Genomic DNA, 15219 nt, shown 5'->3' with positions numbered 1-15219 from the left:
CAGCAAAATCAAATTAACAGTCTTTGCCTTGGCTGCTTTTCAGAATAAAAGTGAAAGATTCTAATGAAAACATTGAAAAAGTAAAAGGAACTGTAAATATGAGATTTTAATGCAACTGCAACAATTTGGCAACACAGATGGTGTTCCCCAGTTTGTGAAAAGGTTATGCATCCCCTGGACTTTCTCTGCCTTTCCCAGATACTTGCAGCCCATTTTGTTTATTGAGGACACCGATAAATGACTCCTTCTTCTCACCCAAGGCCCCATCCTCCTTACCTATCATAATAACACCATGACATTATTAGCCCATCATACAGCTGTGTAAAAAGAGACAGTGAATTTAAGTGTCTCTCCTTGGGTTACACGCTAATAACACAGAAGAGCTAGGATTTGAACTCAGGACTCAAACAGTAATGTCACTAATGTCTGGCCTACTCTTCTTTGCTTTTAAAACACTGGTATGTCTGTCAGCAGTGCGCCCAACAGTCCTGCAGATCTGTCTCTTGCTTCAACAGTGTTTGAACTAAACAGACCCAGGGATGCCCCTTCGTTCAGCCTCCCACCACCTTCTAACCCTTTCCAGTTGTAACCTTCGGAACCACCTCAGCTGCCCTCTGACCCCAGGACCAGCCAATACCATTTTTTGAGCTTAACTCCAATTGCCCAGCAATCATGAACTCCCAGATTCCTTAGAATTTTTCCATTCAGGTGGAGGCTGCTGTCAACCACCTGGTCAGCCTGCACCTTTGGGCCTCTTACACCTACCTCTCTCTGGGCTATTTCGACTGTGACTATGTGGCCCTTCAGGGTATGGGCCACTTCTTCCTCAAGTTGGCCAAAGAGAAGCTTAAGGGCACCCAGTATCTCTTGAAGATGCAAAACCAGCACCATGGCCGCACCCTTTTCTGGGACTTGCAAAAACTGTCACAAGATGAGTGGGATAAAGCCCAGAACAGAATGGAAGCTGCTATGGTCATGGAGAAGAACTGGAAGCAGCCCTTTTGGACCTTCGTGCCCTGTGTGGACCCCTATCTCTGCAACTTTCTGGAGAACCTTTTCATCAAGAAGATGGGCAACTACCTGACAAGCTCTGCAGACTGGTCTGGGCGAATATCTTTTTGAAAGGCTCATCCTCAAGCATGACTTGGACTCTTTGGAGTCCAGAGGCCTTTGAGGGTCCCTTCTGCATCCCCTGGTGTCAGATTGTGCCTGTGCCTCTGCCTGCAGCCACTAGGCAGCCTTTTAACCACTCTGGAACCCTCTCCCATGCTATGGACCAAATGGAAGCAATAAAGCTTTTCACGGCAAAAATAAATAAATAATTAAAAACCACATGCTAGTATCTCTACAGAAGTCATTAGTCACATGTGACTGTTTCAATTAAATTAATTAAAATAAAATGAAATGAAAACCAGTTCCTCACTAGTCACATATCAAGTGCTCAATAGCCATGTGTTGCTACCATGTCGGACAGCACAGAGGTAGAACATTTTCATCGCTACAGGAAGTTCCAATGGACAGTGCTGCTGCATATGACTCTCATGCATCAGGAAGATCCAGTTAGAGGAAATACTTAGCTTTACATGGTCTGTTCTTTTTTTATCATTATTGTCTAATTCCGAATATTTTCTTTAGTCCCCAAGCACCCAGAGGGCATGCCTGGGACTGGCCTGCTGGTTCTGTGGGCACCCAGCTCACAGGGCCAATGGCAGGACTGGAATGACGAAGACTGATAGCAACACCACCCAAGCCCTGGAAATAGCCTCTCCGAAGCGCTCTGCAGCGAGAGTACCAGGGTAGGCCGTGAACGGCAGGTTTCTGCAAACCTGCTGCCCTTTTGCCAGATCTGTCAGAGTACAGAGAAGCAGCAAGGGAGAGAGGGAGAAGTGTAGTGAGGGGAAGAGAGAGCAGTAGTCACTAAAAACTTGGTGATCAAATTGTCTTCTTCTAGTTCTTCCAGGCACAAATGTTTATCCTTCAAAACCATGAAGGAAGACAAAACAAAACAAAAAACAAAACCAAAAAAAATCATGAAGGAGAATGGGAATCAGTGCCATTCCTATAGTGGGAGAAACTTAATAGTAGCTCCCTCTCTTAAAACATGCATCAAACATGAATTTATACAATCCTCGATCAAATTATGTATTAAAACCACATTCTCCTAATGATGAAGACCCTAGAATTAGTGTTACAATAAGGTGATGCTTAAAAAAAAAAATTAATCCTGTGGATGACTCTCACCTCGCCTGTTCCTGTCAACACCTATTCTTTTGTCCCCTCTTTGGTACTCACTCTTCCCCAGAAACCCTTTATACCCATGGGAGAGCTGTCCAAAGACTGGTCAAGCTTTCGGCACCCTTTCTGACAGCACACTATCTAGGCCACAACGTGTTCACGCCATCTACATGTAGCAAGTTTTATGGGCATTGCTTCTCTTCTCTAGCTCTTTGTGTAACTTAGGAAGTAGCATTTTTCAGAACATTATAAAACACTCCTTAAGTAACATGGAGGTACTCTTTTGCAAGGCTCTGCCTCAATCATGTGAGTATTATTTTAAAATACTGCCTCTGATTCTTGGCCTTTAATTTGAAACTTTTGCAACTGCTTCAGCACTTCCTTCCCATGGAGAGCCTGTGGCCTTGCTCCAAACAACACTAAATGTCTGTCTTTGAGTATCCAGGTTTGTTTTGGTTTCCTCCAACTGAGCTGTCACTCTCCGAACTGCTGTGGGCAAAGCCCCAGAGAAGAAAACAGAAGTGGGCCTCTGGGGCGCCACGCAGAGAGAGCTTGGAAACAACTTGCAGGAGCAGCTGGGTGAAAAGTGGCAGGCCTCCCAGGGGTTCCTGGTCCCACCCTGTGGGGACACAAATGACACTGGAAGTCTGTGCCTACAGTTTCTCAAGGGTCTGATACTTTGCTCTGTTGTCCCAGTGACTCACATGATAATTTTCCAGGCCTTCGAACTGGGTCAACAAGGTTTGTTTGTCCAGGGAGCTCCCCTGGGAGGCCATTCAAAGAAAAGCAGCTGGCCAGGGGATGTTTGACCAGGTGATTCTTTTTGCTGGCTTTTAGCCTGAGGACATATTATCAGTATTCAGGCCAGGTTTGGAAAATTAAAAGCTTCCAACATCTGGGCTGGATCAACATACACTGGAGTTTTTACTTAAGTGTTAACCACACTGCCAGTGGTGGCTCTCACCGCTTGCGAATGGAACAGATGACTTGGGAAGACCCTAAACCACGATGTCCACCTCTTACAGATAAGGCGAGAAGCTTGTGCTCTGAATCTAGATGTAGAAGCTTCCATTAGCTCTGTGAGTATGACCTAATCAATTTCTGTGTTTATGAAGCAATAGCATCACCCTGGGTTGGGTCAGTATTTCTCAAATTTGTAAAGTCACAAACTCCAAGAACACATCTGAAGATTTACAGACCCAAATTTTTATAACTTAGACTTAAAAGGTTCTCATGGCAGCATTATTCATAATGACCAGAAAGTGAAAACAAACCAGCAGTCCATCAGCTGATGAATGGAAGAAATATTCAGCCATAAAAAAGAAATGAGATGCTGATACATGCTACACCATGGATGAACCTGGGAAACCTGCTATGTGAAATAAGCCAGACACAAAAGGTCGCATGTCATATGACTCCATTTATATAAAATGCCTAGAATAGGCATATCCAAAGAGACAGAAAGTAGATTAGTAGTTGCCAGGGCCTGGGGTGAGAGGGGAATAGGTAGACAGCTAATGGGCATCAGGACTTTGGGGGATGATGAAAATGTTCTGGCATTAAATAGTCATGATGGTTATGAATCAAACCTTTTGAATATACTAAAACCCACTGAATCATACACTTTAAAAAATGATTTTATGGTATTTGAATGATATTTCAATTTTTTGTGTGTGTTAACAATCTTAACATAAAGAGAATTCAAAATTACCTGTAATCACAAGAATTTCACCCACTTTCATTCTAATGTACATTTTTTAATGGGAAAGAAAGAGTGGCATTTTAGCTTGTTTTCAACCCTGGCTACACACATCTTTGCTGACAATCAAAACTGAAAAACCATCGACATTCAGGGCACGATGTGATGGACTCCTGTGAAGAGGAGGGCTTGAAACAGCAGGCCAGGCAGACGTAGCGTAGCTCTCCCTGCTGCTTGCACACTGCCCCTTCCTTCATGGACTTGGGTGGCACAGAATGAAGAAGACGTGACCACTAGGGAGCTGCTGAGCTGATTCTCCCTGAAGGCCCCTTCAGAGAGGACTTGGGCTGTGCTTTAGTATGAAGGCATATGTATTCTATGGTGAAAAGTGGGCATGGGCCACCGGGGGGATGCTGTCAGTTTTCCTTAGGCTTGTCACCCTTTTTCCCTGACCAAGTCAGAAGTGGAATGGTGTTCTAATTAGAAGAGGTCTAACCATCAAGTAAGAGGTAAGTGAGGCCCTAGAGCAGGGGTGCCAAACTCATTTTCACCAGGGGCCACATCAGCCTCACCGTTGCCTTCAAAGGACCAAATGTCATTTTAGGACTGTATAAATGTAACTACTCCTTAACTAGGTGCAAGGAGCTCAGTGCTGCTGCCAGGTAGAAACAAGGTGCTGGGCCGGATGAAACAAGGTGGAGGGCCGGATTCAGGCCATGGGCCGTGTGTTTGCCACCTGTGCCCTAGAGGGGCAGACTTCAGCAGCCACTGTTGCAATGGCGGGATGGCACAGATTTCTGGTAGGGGCTTGGAGCTGAGACCGGCAAAGTATACTCCCAACCAGGGGGCAGAATGATTGAGAGGAAAACTTACTTCTAACTGCTTGTGTGGCCCTGCTCCGTCAATGTGGTCTGAACTTCCTCACTTCCATCCATGAGATTCTGCCTCCTGTTTTGGGACCTGGTACATGTGGCCTGCAAAAAAAATACCTCTTTGTGGTTCATGAAACTGGAAGTATGAGGGAATGACTAACAATAAGGCATAAGAACAACATCAGTCACCCACTGAAAACCTTGGCTTTTTTTCTCGGTTTCTTCCTTTCTCTAATTCCCCTTACTGAATTGTCACCCAGTATTACCGAGTCTTCCTACTTAAATATCTCCTAAAACCTCCTCTTCCATACCCTACAACCATTATTAACACTGCCTTAGTTCGAGCCTTCTGATCTCTCACCAGAACTTCCGCAAGTGCCTCCTAAGTGTTTATCTTCTTACCTCCAGTCTCACTAGAATACACAAAAATAAAATCTCTTTAGAAGACTTTTAAGCCATGGCACCTATTACATGGTATCTTGATTTTTATTTTCAGGTTTTCTTAATGAAAATCTTCAAGTGAGCTCAGTAATAGTAAAGCCATTTTCAAACCTGCAAAGTGTTGTACTAAATAACATTATAATTTTGAAAGGCTGTAGGTTAAGTAGTATTGAGTGGCTAATTTTTTTATTAAGTATATTGGGGTGACTTTGGTTCATTGGTTAATAAGATCATATAGGCTTCAAGTATACATTTCTATGATACATGATCTGTACATTTCATTGTGTACCCACCACTCAAAGTCAAATAATCTTCCATCATCATATATTTGGTCCCCTTTACCCTTTACTACCCCCTACTCCCTTCCCTCTGGTAACCACCATACTGTTGTCTGTGTCTATGAGTTTCAGTTTATATCCCCCATATGGGTAAAATCATATGGTTCTTAGATTTTTTTTGAGTGACTTATTTCATTCAGCATAATATCCTCAAGGTCCATTTATGTTGTCCCAAATGGCAGGATTTCATCTTTTCTTATGGCCAAGTGGTATTCCATAGAGTACATGTACCACATCTTCTTTAGCCAATCCTCTGTCAAAGGACACTTTGGTTGTATTTTTTAAAGTTATACAACATTATGTTAGTTGATCACCTGATACCAAGATAAACACTTTATGTGGGACAGTAAATCTAAGATTCACTTATGCGGTACCTAGCCAGGTGGTCCAGCAGGTGCTTATATTAACTTTAGATGCTCATGGAAGAATATTCTCAGTTAAGAATATTCATAGATACTTCCTAGACTCCAGTGGAACTTCCAAGGGTCCATGAACCCTTGTTTGAGAAACACTGGCCCAGATAATCTCCCAGGATTTGTTACCCTCTTACATGTTGTGTGACGAGAACTTTTCCTAAGATGCTTTCCAAAGACAAAGCCTGGACGGAGACACCTTGGGATTTACAAGTCCCTTGGCTAAGCCTTGGTAACAAAAGCAAATTATTCCATCTATACTCCAGGTAGTTGATCAAACATGTGAAATGTGAAGATAGAAAGGCATAAGCCCCATAATGAGATGAAAGAGGAGGTTCATACCAGGTAATCTAATGTGGAAAATTCTCTGAGGAAGGCTTCCAGCTGGGGCCTCACTTGGGTCACGGATTGATCGCCCCTGATTTAAATACTAAGACCTTCCAAAAGGATCCCTAGCAATGGAATAAAGGTAGATGCTGCTAACCAAATCCAGCGGGGAGGCCACTGAGCATTTACGTAAGCAAGGGGGCTTCCCCTCGTGGTCTGTTCAGGCATGAGCAAAAGTCAAGGAGTACAGGGTGTGATTCATGGCTGGCGCTTCTACTTAATAAACTGCAGGACACTGTCTTGAATCTTTGATCTTTTGTTTCCTAGCCTAGAAAAAAATTTAGAAACTCTCCCACTTCTTGAGGCGGGTCATTCAGATGAGTTCAGTTCATCAAGCTTTTACTGAGCACCTGCTTTTTATGCAACTGAGATTGAGCTAGTGTTGGGAGGAAACTGGTGTGGTCCCTGCCCTCAGGGAGCCCACAGCCTGGTGGCAGAGACTATTAATCTGTTATGGGAAGAAATATGATATTTAAAAGATTTTGAGAACTATTGAGTACTACAAAATATACGATAACTATGTGCCTTTTTTAAAGATTTTATTTACTTATTTTTAGAGAGAGAGGAAGGGAGAGAGAAAGAGAGAGAAACATCAATGTGTGGTTGCTTCTTGCACATCCCCCACCAGGGACCTGGCCTGCAACCTAGGCATGTGCCCTGACTGAGAATCGAACCAGTGACCCTTTGGTTAGCAAGCCAGTGTTTAATCCACTGAGCCACACCAGCCAGGGCCAATAACAATGTATCTTGATTATAGAATATGTTGGTCTGATTCCTGGCTCTGGGTATTTCTGTAATAAGGATATTGTTGTAGAATTAAGCATTGAGGCAGTTATTGAATATCATTTACCTAGAAAGTGACTCACCATCTCCCATACAGACATGTTCACGTTGTGCCCACTAGGTGTCTCATTATTTTACAAGGAAATTGAAAAGCACATTTCCACCTGTGTCATGAGTCAGCTTGGCCAAAATCTCAGCCACTTTTTAGCAACCAGGTGTAAAATGTCAGTAGTGTAGTTGCCTCTTATTTGAGAAGGGAGGAAGATGTCTTTGTGGATTCTTCTCCTTCTCAAAATCCATATATCTGCAAACTTCTCTCCTAAGGAAGCCAAAACTAGGAAGACCAAGCAGGAATTCTTCCACAAATTGGTTATTTAGGCAGCAGCACAGAATCCGCACTGTTTCCCTGGCTGAGTGTTAACTATCGTCTGCATGTGAGCTGACAACCCCCAGCCACAGCACATACTATCTGTGTGCCCAAGCAGAATGCATTCCTCCTTATTCATAGGTGGCAGTCAAAGGAGTCATTTTCATAATACAATCCAGACTCTCTTCTTACGTGGTGAAGTTCAAGTTTCTAAGTGATACACAACAACTTATCCCAATATTTTCATCTTTGTCATGCATGAGTTTTCCTTAGATGGCCTATAGCAGAATTCCCTGCCTATGAGCAACATCAGAGAGGAAGGCACCCGACAGCCATCAGGAGACCGATGCATTAAAAAAATCTATGGCAACTTCAAGAGCTCATCTCATCAGGTTTTCACACACTACTAATGGGAGTGTAAATGGATATAACCTTTCTGCAGTGCAGTTGGCAGTATCTATCCAGAATGCATTTAAAAGTTTATGTCTGTCAGGATCCCAAAAGGAAAGAGATTTCATGCAGAATGGTTCAAATGAAGAGACTTTAATAAAAGACATACTTACAGATGGGTAGGCCAGGTTAGGGGGGTAAACAAGGGATGTTGAGGCACCTTGAGAAGAACAGTGAGGTAAATGGACAGAGGCTGAAAAGAATCACGTGGAATCCAGTAAAAGCTGGAGGAGGCACCACCAAGAAAGGCAGCTGTGCCAGAGATGGGGAGGGAGGGGCGTGCCACCGGGTGTCTCAATGCAGGACGGCCCAGACTTCTCTCTTTTGGCCCTCTAATCGCCTCTGGAGCCACCCAGCAAATCCCAAAGGGCAAGGGATCCTGGAAATGCAATCTATAAAAACAGAATAAAGAAAAGTAGAGAAGGGGTAGGGTTGGCAGTGGCAAATAACCAGCACAAACCTGTAATGGCATTTCTTGGCCTATATCCCAGGGACACAATCAAAGATGAAAGCAAAGAATTATGCCAAGATGTTTTTCAGAGTTAAGTATGAGAGTGAAAAACATGAAAACAAGTTAAATATCCTACACTAGGAGAATAGATGGATACATTATAGTGTATATATACTTTGGAATGTTATTGTGCCATAGTAAACATTTTTGAAGAATCTGTGAGAATATGCAGATCCGTCATATTATGCTTACAATAAAATTCTAAGTGAAAAAAAGGACACAAAACATTATGCACAGCATTAACTCGATGCCATGAACATATATACAGAGGGGAAGCACCTAAAGAGTTAAGACGTTTCCTTTTGATGATGGGAGTACATTTTTTTCCCCTAACTTCCAATGTTCTTCATGTTTCTTTAATAATAAAGTAAGCATATGACACTTTTGTGATCAGAGGAAAAAGGCACTGCCAAAAAGGAGAGTCCATTTCTCACTGACATGGACTCTGCTCAATTTAAAATATTAATGAGGGACACAATTGTTTAAGTAAATTAAAACCAGTGACATGAAAGGTAAACCTCAATCTGTGTCTCTTTGATATCTGGACAAAAAGTGAAAGAAAAGTCAGTCCATTTCTATATAACATCAAATATCCATATAGTAGATGATTTTGATTTTTGATAATACTTTATACTCTTCACTTGAATAACAGGTATCATATTAATTCAGCTTTAGTTGGATTCATTCTTATCTTGCAACTCTGAAAAATCCAAGAAATTTTAATAAACCAAACTATGAAATAGTAATATTCTTTCTTTTAAATTTTACGGCTCAATGTTCATCATAATTTTTAAACCATACTTTATTTTTTATTAATTAGGCAAGTAATACACAAATACATTCTTTTTTAAAATATTTTATTAATTTATTTTTAGAGAGAGGGGAAGGGAGGAAGAAAGAGAGGGAGAAAAGCATCAATGTGTGGTTGCCTCTCACATATCCCCAGCTGGGGACCTGGCCTGCAACCCAGGCATGTGCCCTGACTGGGAATCAAACTGGCGACCCTTTGTTTTGCAGCCCATGCTCAATCCACTGAGCCACACCAGCTGGGGCCACAAATACATTCTTGTTTTAAAGGTTAAAATGATACAAAGAATACAAAAGTTTCTGCACTCATACTTGGTCTCCTCTTCATAAGTCACCTATTTTTAGTTTGTTCTGGGACTCTAAAGACATTTGCTGATCACTTACATGATATAAATGCATATAGAAATATATAGTTTTATTTTCATTTTCTAAGTAAGGGATGTTTTATTGTACATATTATTCTGCAACTTGCTTTTTTCTCATGTCGAAGCTCCACTTATTGTTTTTCAATGGTTACATAGTTTTTCATGGTTTGGATACACCACAATTTATCTGACCACTCTTCCTGTTGGTGGTTATTTAGGATATTTTTAGTTACCTGGTATTTCAGACAATGCTACAGTGAAAAACCTTGTACATGCTTCTATGTACATGTACGTGAGCATTATTTCTCTAAGGGAGCTATTGAAAAATGGAATTTCAGGTCTGAAGGATATGTGCACTTAAATCTTTACTGCCTAGCAGCCTTCCATAAAGTTTTATCAATTTGTACATCCAAGAAAAAGATGTCAAGCCTGACTAATAATTAGGAAATTACAAATTAAAATAACAATAGGATAGCATATTGACTATTTGAGGTTCAAAATGTTAAAAGATTGATAATGCAAAGTATGGAGGAGGTTAGAGACATGTGTCCTCATACAAAGGTTTATTTGACAACCAGCATCTACACATTAGGAAAGGTTCCCTGGAGACTTATGAAAAGTGACAGCACTAGACTGTTACAATAAATACAGGACATTTCTGTTATAGGACTGCTGATTTTTATACATGCTAATAGCAGCCCTACTGTTAACACGTACTCACCCAGAGCATGACTATCAGGTATTATTGTTTTGCAATTACTAACTCCTTAATTTCCCATTTTAATAATCACATTTTGGTTTACAACTTCTACAACACTTTCCCGTAGATTACATCAGCTGATCTCTGCCTCAGTAACGCTGTGAGGTGCTTTTTCAGTGAGAAGATTGAGGCTCAGAGAAGTGAAATGATTTTCCAGAGTCACATAGCCAGTTATAAGTAGAAGGGCTCAGGTCTTCTGACTTCCAGTTCCATTAGCTTTCCACTTTCCTGACTGCTTTTAAAACGAGGGATAGTGAAAGTCCTCCCTGTCTCCTACCTGGAGTTCAAGTCATCTAAAAGGAACCACAGGGGGCAGCCTGGTGTAGCAGAAGACACAATATATTGGCTGGAAGGCTGAGAACTGGCTTTTTGTCTCTACTTTGTGCTCCTCCCAGCTCTGTGACACTAGGCAAGTCATTTAGTCTCACGGGGCCTCAGCTGCCTCTTTAGAAAAATAGATATGATGCTCACACTAATACTGAAAGAAGAGATGATGCCTACAGTTCCCCCTAGTCATGAGATTTTATTTAAGCTAAAATTAGACTAGTGCTTCTTCTCTGCCCATATATTTTATGAAATACCATTTTCTGCAATGGATTTATTCTTTTCAAATATGAACCTCAAAAGGAAAAAATTACCATGCAATACTTTCTTTGACTGAAGTCTAAAAATGTTCCCTTATCTCTTCCTTCCTTCCCTTTTCTCTCCCCCTCTCTCTCCCTCCCCTCTATCTTTCTCTCTCCCTTCCTTCCCTCCTTTCTCTCTCTTCTCTCTCCTTCTCCCCCCCCACCGTCTCTCTCTCTCTCTCTCTTTTCTTTCACACTATTAGGTAAACCCCTTGCTACAGGCTAGGGAGTCTCCAGGGAAATCTCCAGGGAACAATAGCAAATGGTTTGAAGTAGCTGGCTGTACCTGAAAAGATGTTTTCTGCCTGGATCTCTTACCACTTGGGAATTTGGCATGACCCAAATTCCACCTACATTTTTTTTATTGCCTATTATTACAGATTTTTAAAGTGACTCATTTTCCCATTTTAATTCCAATAGTGTAAAAGCTTTAACCAGAGTTTTTCCTTATAGTTCCAGCTTCCAGAGGCCAAAAATATTTTAAGAGCTGGAAAGTGTCTTAAGAGATCACTATCTTTGAACAGATAAAATATTTTCCATTTAACAGGAAGCATCTGCTGCCCAGAAAGCCTGTCACTTACTCGAAGTTTCACAGCTAGCAAGTCTCCTCATACAGTACTTACTCCATTCTTAACGCACGACAATTTATTGATCCTGACTCTTCCAGAAAGTCAAAGTGAGTAAACCATATGATCATTGGTTGTTTTCATTTTCTCACACATCACAAATTCTTCTAGTTCTAACCATATTTTGATGCATTATTTATGAGAACCATCTGGTAACAGGTTTGAAGGGGAAACTCTGGAATTTTAAAAGTGTGCTGCACATTTTTCCAGGAGACACACTGCATAGCTCAGATCTATCCTTGACCTGCTCATCAGTTATAACACACAGCAACCAGAATTGTTCACTGTATTAAAAAAAAACTGAGGTACAACTTACATGCAGTAAAGTGCACAACTCTTAAGTATATAACTAAAAACATTTGTACATGTGCATACACCATGTAACCACCATCCAGATCAAGACACAGAGAATTACCAGCACCTCTGAACATCCCTTGTGCCTCATACCAGTCAGCGCTCTCTAAGGGTAGCTACTATTTTAACTTCTATCACCAGAAGTTAATTTGAAGTTCAAGTACTGTAATTCTGTTTTTTAACTTCTTATTAATGGAATCATACAGAATGGACTGTCTGCTTTTTCTAAATTCAACATTATGTCTGTGAGATTGTTAACCACATTCTGAAGCTGCAATTCACTTTCTGGCTTGTATACCAACTGTAGGCAGGTATGCGTAGTCTAAAAACTGCAGTGAGGAAAAGAACTTTTTAAAATGACTAGAAGAGAATAATCTATACTGCTCCTGTCACTTCCCATTCTCGCATCATCAATTTTCCTCTTCATCTCTGCTTTTAAATAGGCTCTGATCCATCCAAGTATTCTCTTTTCCTTTTCCATTAATGAATAAATAACTTATACAATTTTTTCTCTTATTTATATCCATCATTCCCCATCAGTGTTCTACAATCATTGGTTTAAAAGCTGGAAATGATCTCAAGCAATCATCTGTCACATACCTCTCTCATCTCTCATCAGCAAGAAAAGCATTATTATCTCCTATTTTCAGATTCAGCAGATATTTACTAAACACACAACTGTTAATGCATTTTTCTAGGTGTCATGGGAGGGGTAGCTACAAAAATATAGCAAGCATAAGCCCTACCTTCATGAACTTCCAGCCTAGAAGAGAAGCAGCAGAGTACGTATGTCTACATAAAAGCTCATAATATAAGCTATAAAGTATTAAATGACACCACTGAGTTAAAAGAGAAAAAATGCTCTGTGAGCTCAGAGGGAAAGGTAATTTCTAGCTGAGGTGGTGTAAACAGGTTGGTACTTGAGTATTTGTATCAGGAGGATCACTAAGAAATAGGATGCCACCACTAGGTAGGTTTAGTCATGTGGTGACGGGGAAAGCATTTTCAATAACTGTAAGGACAAGGACATCGAATTGGGAAACCATGCAGCACATACAGGGAGTGTCAGGGCAGTTTGACTCAAGAGTAGGGTAAGTGATGAAGAAATTGGGGCCCAAGGTGCTTGTGGATTACCCAAGGTTATAGCACTAGGGGAGCCCTAGAGTGGGGATTGAGTCTCAGGCATCTATTGTCTTTAATGTTTTTCCCATAATTTTATGAAAACAACATTTTAACCACTGCATGCTTTCCTCATAATAGCCCATTATATATTGTCCATTAATTAACTGACTCAACATTTATTGAATATCTACTACATGCCAGGCACAAATGGCCTCCATGGTTTCCCAGGCTGATTTGGTATGCGTTATAATATTTTTTCCATTCGGAGAGTAGGGCTAACACAATATTGGACTAAAACTGATTTCCCTTCCCTTTAATTGCTGTAACTTTACTGAATTATATTTCAGAGCCAATACTATAAATAACAGATGGAATGAAATAAACCACATGAAAGGATCTCTGCATTGCGTTTTTTTTTTTCTACATGACATCAATACACTGAGTCTTAGCATTGACTACACGTGTGGGTTTTCCATAACCGCATTTACAAATGTTTGAGCAAGGGGTACTACAAAAGGACCTGAAACCTTCCATTCTTAAACAAAAGTTCAAAAACATCCTTAATATTGTAGTACAACAAGACTCACTTCCTTTTAACTTATCAACCACCAAAAGACATTTCCCTTGTTATGTTTAATGTAACTATGGGGACACAACACTTTCTATGCAACCGAAACACATCATTCTGGCTTAATGTACTCATTTTCTGAGAAATATTTTTTAAAAGTTGTGGTCACAGTTAAACCTTTGAACTACTTTGGTATTTCAATGTAAATCCAATACATGTTTTAGTAAAATTCAGAGGGATAATTAAGTACAGGGACTATGGATTCTTTATAATTCTTTTGAATGATTCCTAATTAAAGCTTTAGTGCCAGAAAAAACGTGATTATTATTCAAATAAATTAATCTATCAGATACTTTATAAATTGCAGGGTATAAAAAGTGGAGTTTTGAGAGTTCTATTCCCAGGCATACAGCAGGCTGGGCATTTTAACTGCCCTTCCCACTGGAAACAACTTTTTAACAAGGCTAATTTTTAAAAAAATCCTAAACATTTTAAAAGCATTCAAGCATGGACTTGAAAGTGAGGAGTTATCAGCTCAACAAGAAGTAGGAACCAAGAGAGGTAAATGGATAACCTTGCCCAGGTGTATAAAACCAGGAGGCAACATTTACGGTCTATTTACCTAAATGACGCCATTACAGTTGCTCAGTCCTATGGCCTTGAGGTCATTTTGTTCAAACTGGTGAACTTCAGCTTTGGCTTTATTGGGAGTGTGGGAGGTACAATGGAAGAAAAAGCCTAAGACTTGAAGAATCCTATAGGAGACCTTCCTCACAATAAGGTTTGGACCGTTTAGGTGGGTATAAAAAACCCACATACCCATTTACCCTCAGACAACTGCAGGGAAAGTTCCTGTGGTGCTAAGCAGAACTGGAGGCCAAAAAAATTCTGTCTCTGAAAAAATGTAAACACATCATAATCTAGAACCAAAACAGGCCCTCCAAATAAAGCCTCAAGCTATTACTTTAAATTAAATAGGCCCCATGTATACAGAATATAAGCAAATCTTCTCTAGAGGAATATACTGCAATAATCTACAAGTTATTTTCCAAGGAAAATGAGCAGCTCCCAAAAATAAAGTCTAAGTACCCCAAAAATAAGTTGCTATGGGTGAGAATCAGTAGAAACAATATCCAATAGAAACAAAAGAAAACTATCACAAAGACTTCAGATATATGAATTATCAGACACAGTGAAATAACTATATTTAATTAAAAAAAATAAAATACAAAGTGAAAAACACCTCAAAACAAGAAAACATAGAAAATAGCTTAGTAGATTAAAACATTAGAACTTCAGAAATGAAAAACACAGAAACTGAAGTCAAAACACAATGGGAAAAAAGACTTTCATAGACAGTATACTTCACCAAAGAAGAGGTATGGATGGCAAATACACAATGAAGAGTTGTTCAACATCATCAATCATTAGGGAAATATAAATTAAAACCATAAAGAGATACTACCATACACCTGTTAGATTGGCTGAAATAAAA

At 40.2% G+C, this 15219-nt stretch overlaps 1 pseudogene; it reads left to right on the top strand.

The window, feature by feature from the left end:
• The first annotated feature begins 672 nt into the window (after positions 1 to 672).
• Positions 673 to 1174, top strand: LOC123808838 (annotated as a pseudogene).
• The last annotated feature ends 14045 nt before the right edge of the window (positions 1175 to 15219 follow it).

The sequence above is a fragment of the Phyllostomus hastatus genome, unplaced genomic scaffold (genome assembly GCF_019186645.2).
Source record: "Phyllostomus hastatus isolate PE091 unplaced genomic scaffold, TTU_PhHast_1.1 phas_scaffold_501, whole genome shotgun sequence".
In the NCBI taxonomy this organism is placed as follows: Eukaryota; Metazoa; Chordata; class Mammalia; order Chiroptera; family Phyllostomidae; genus Phyllostomus; species Phyllostomus hastatus.
Note: the sequence above shows the minus strand (reverse complement) of the source record. Positions and strands in the feature narration are given on the sequence as shown.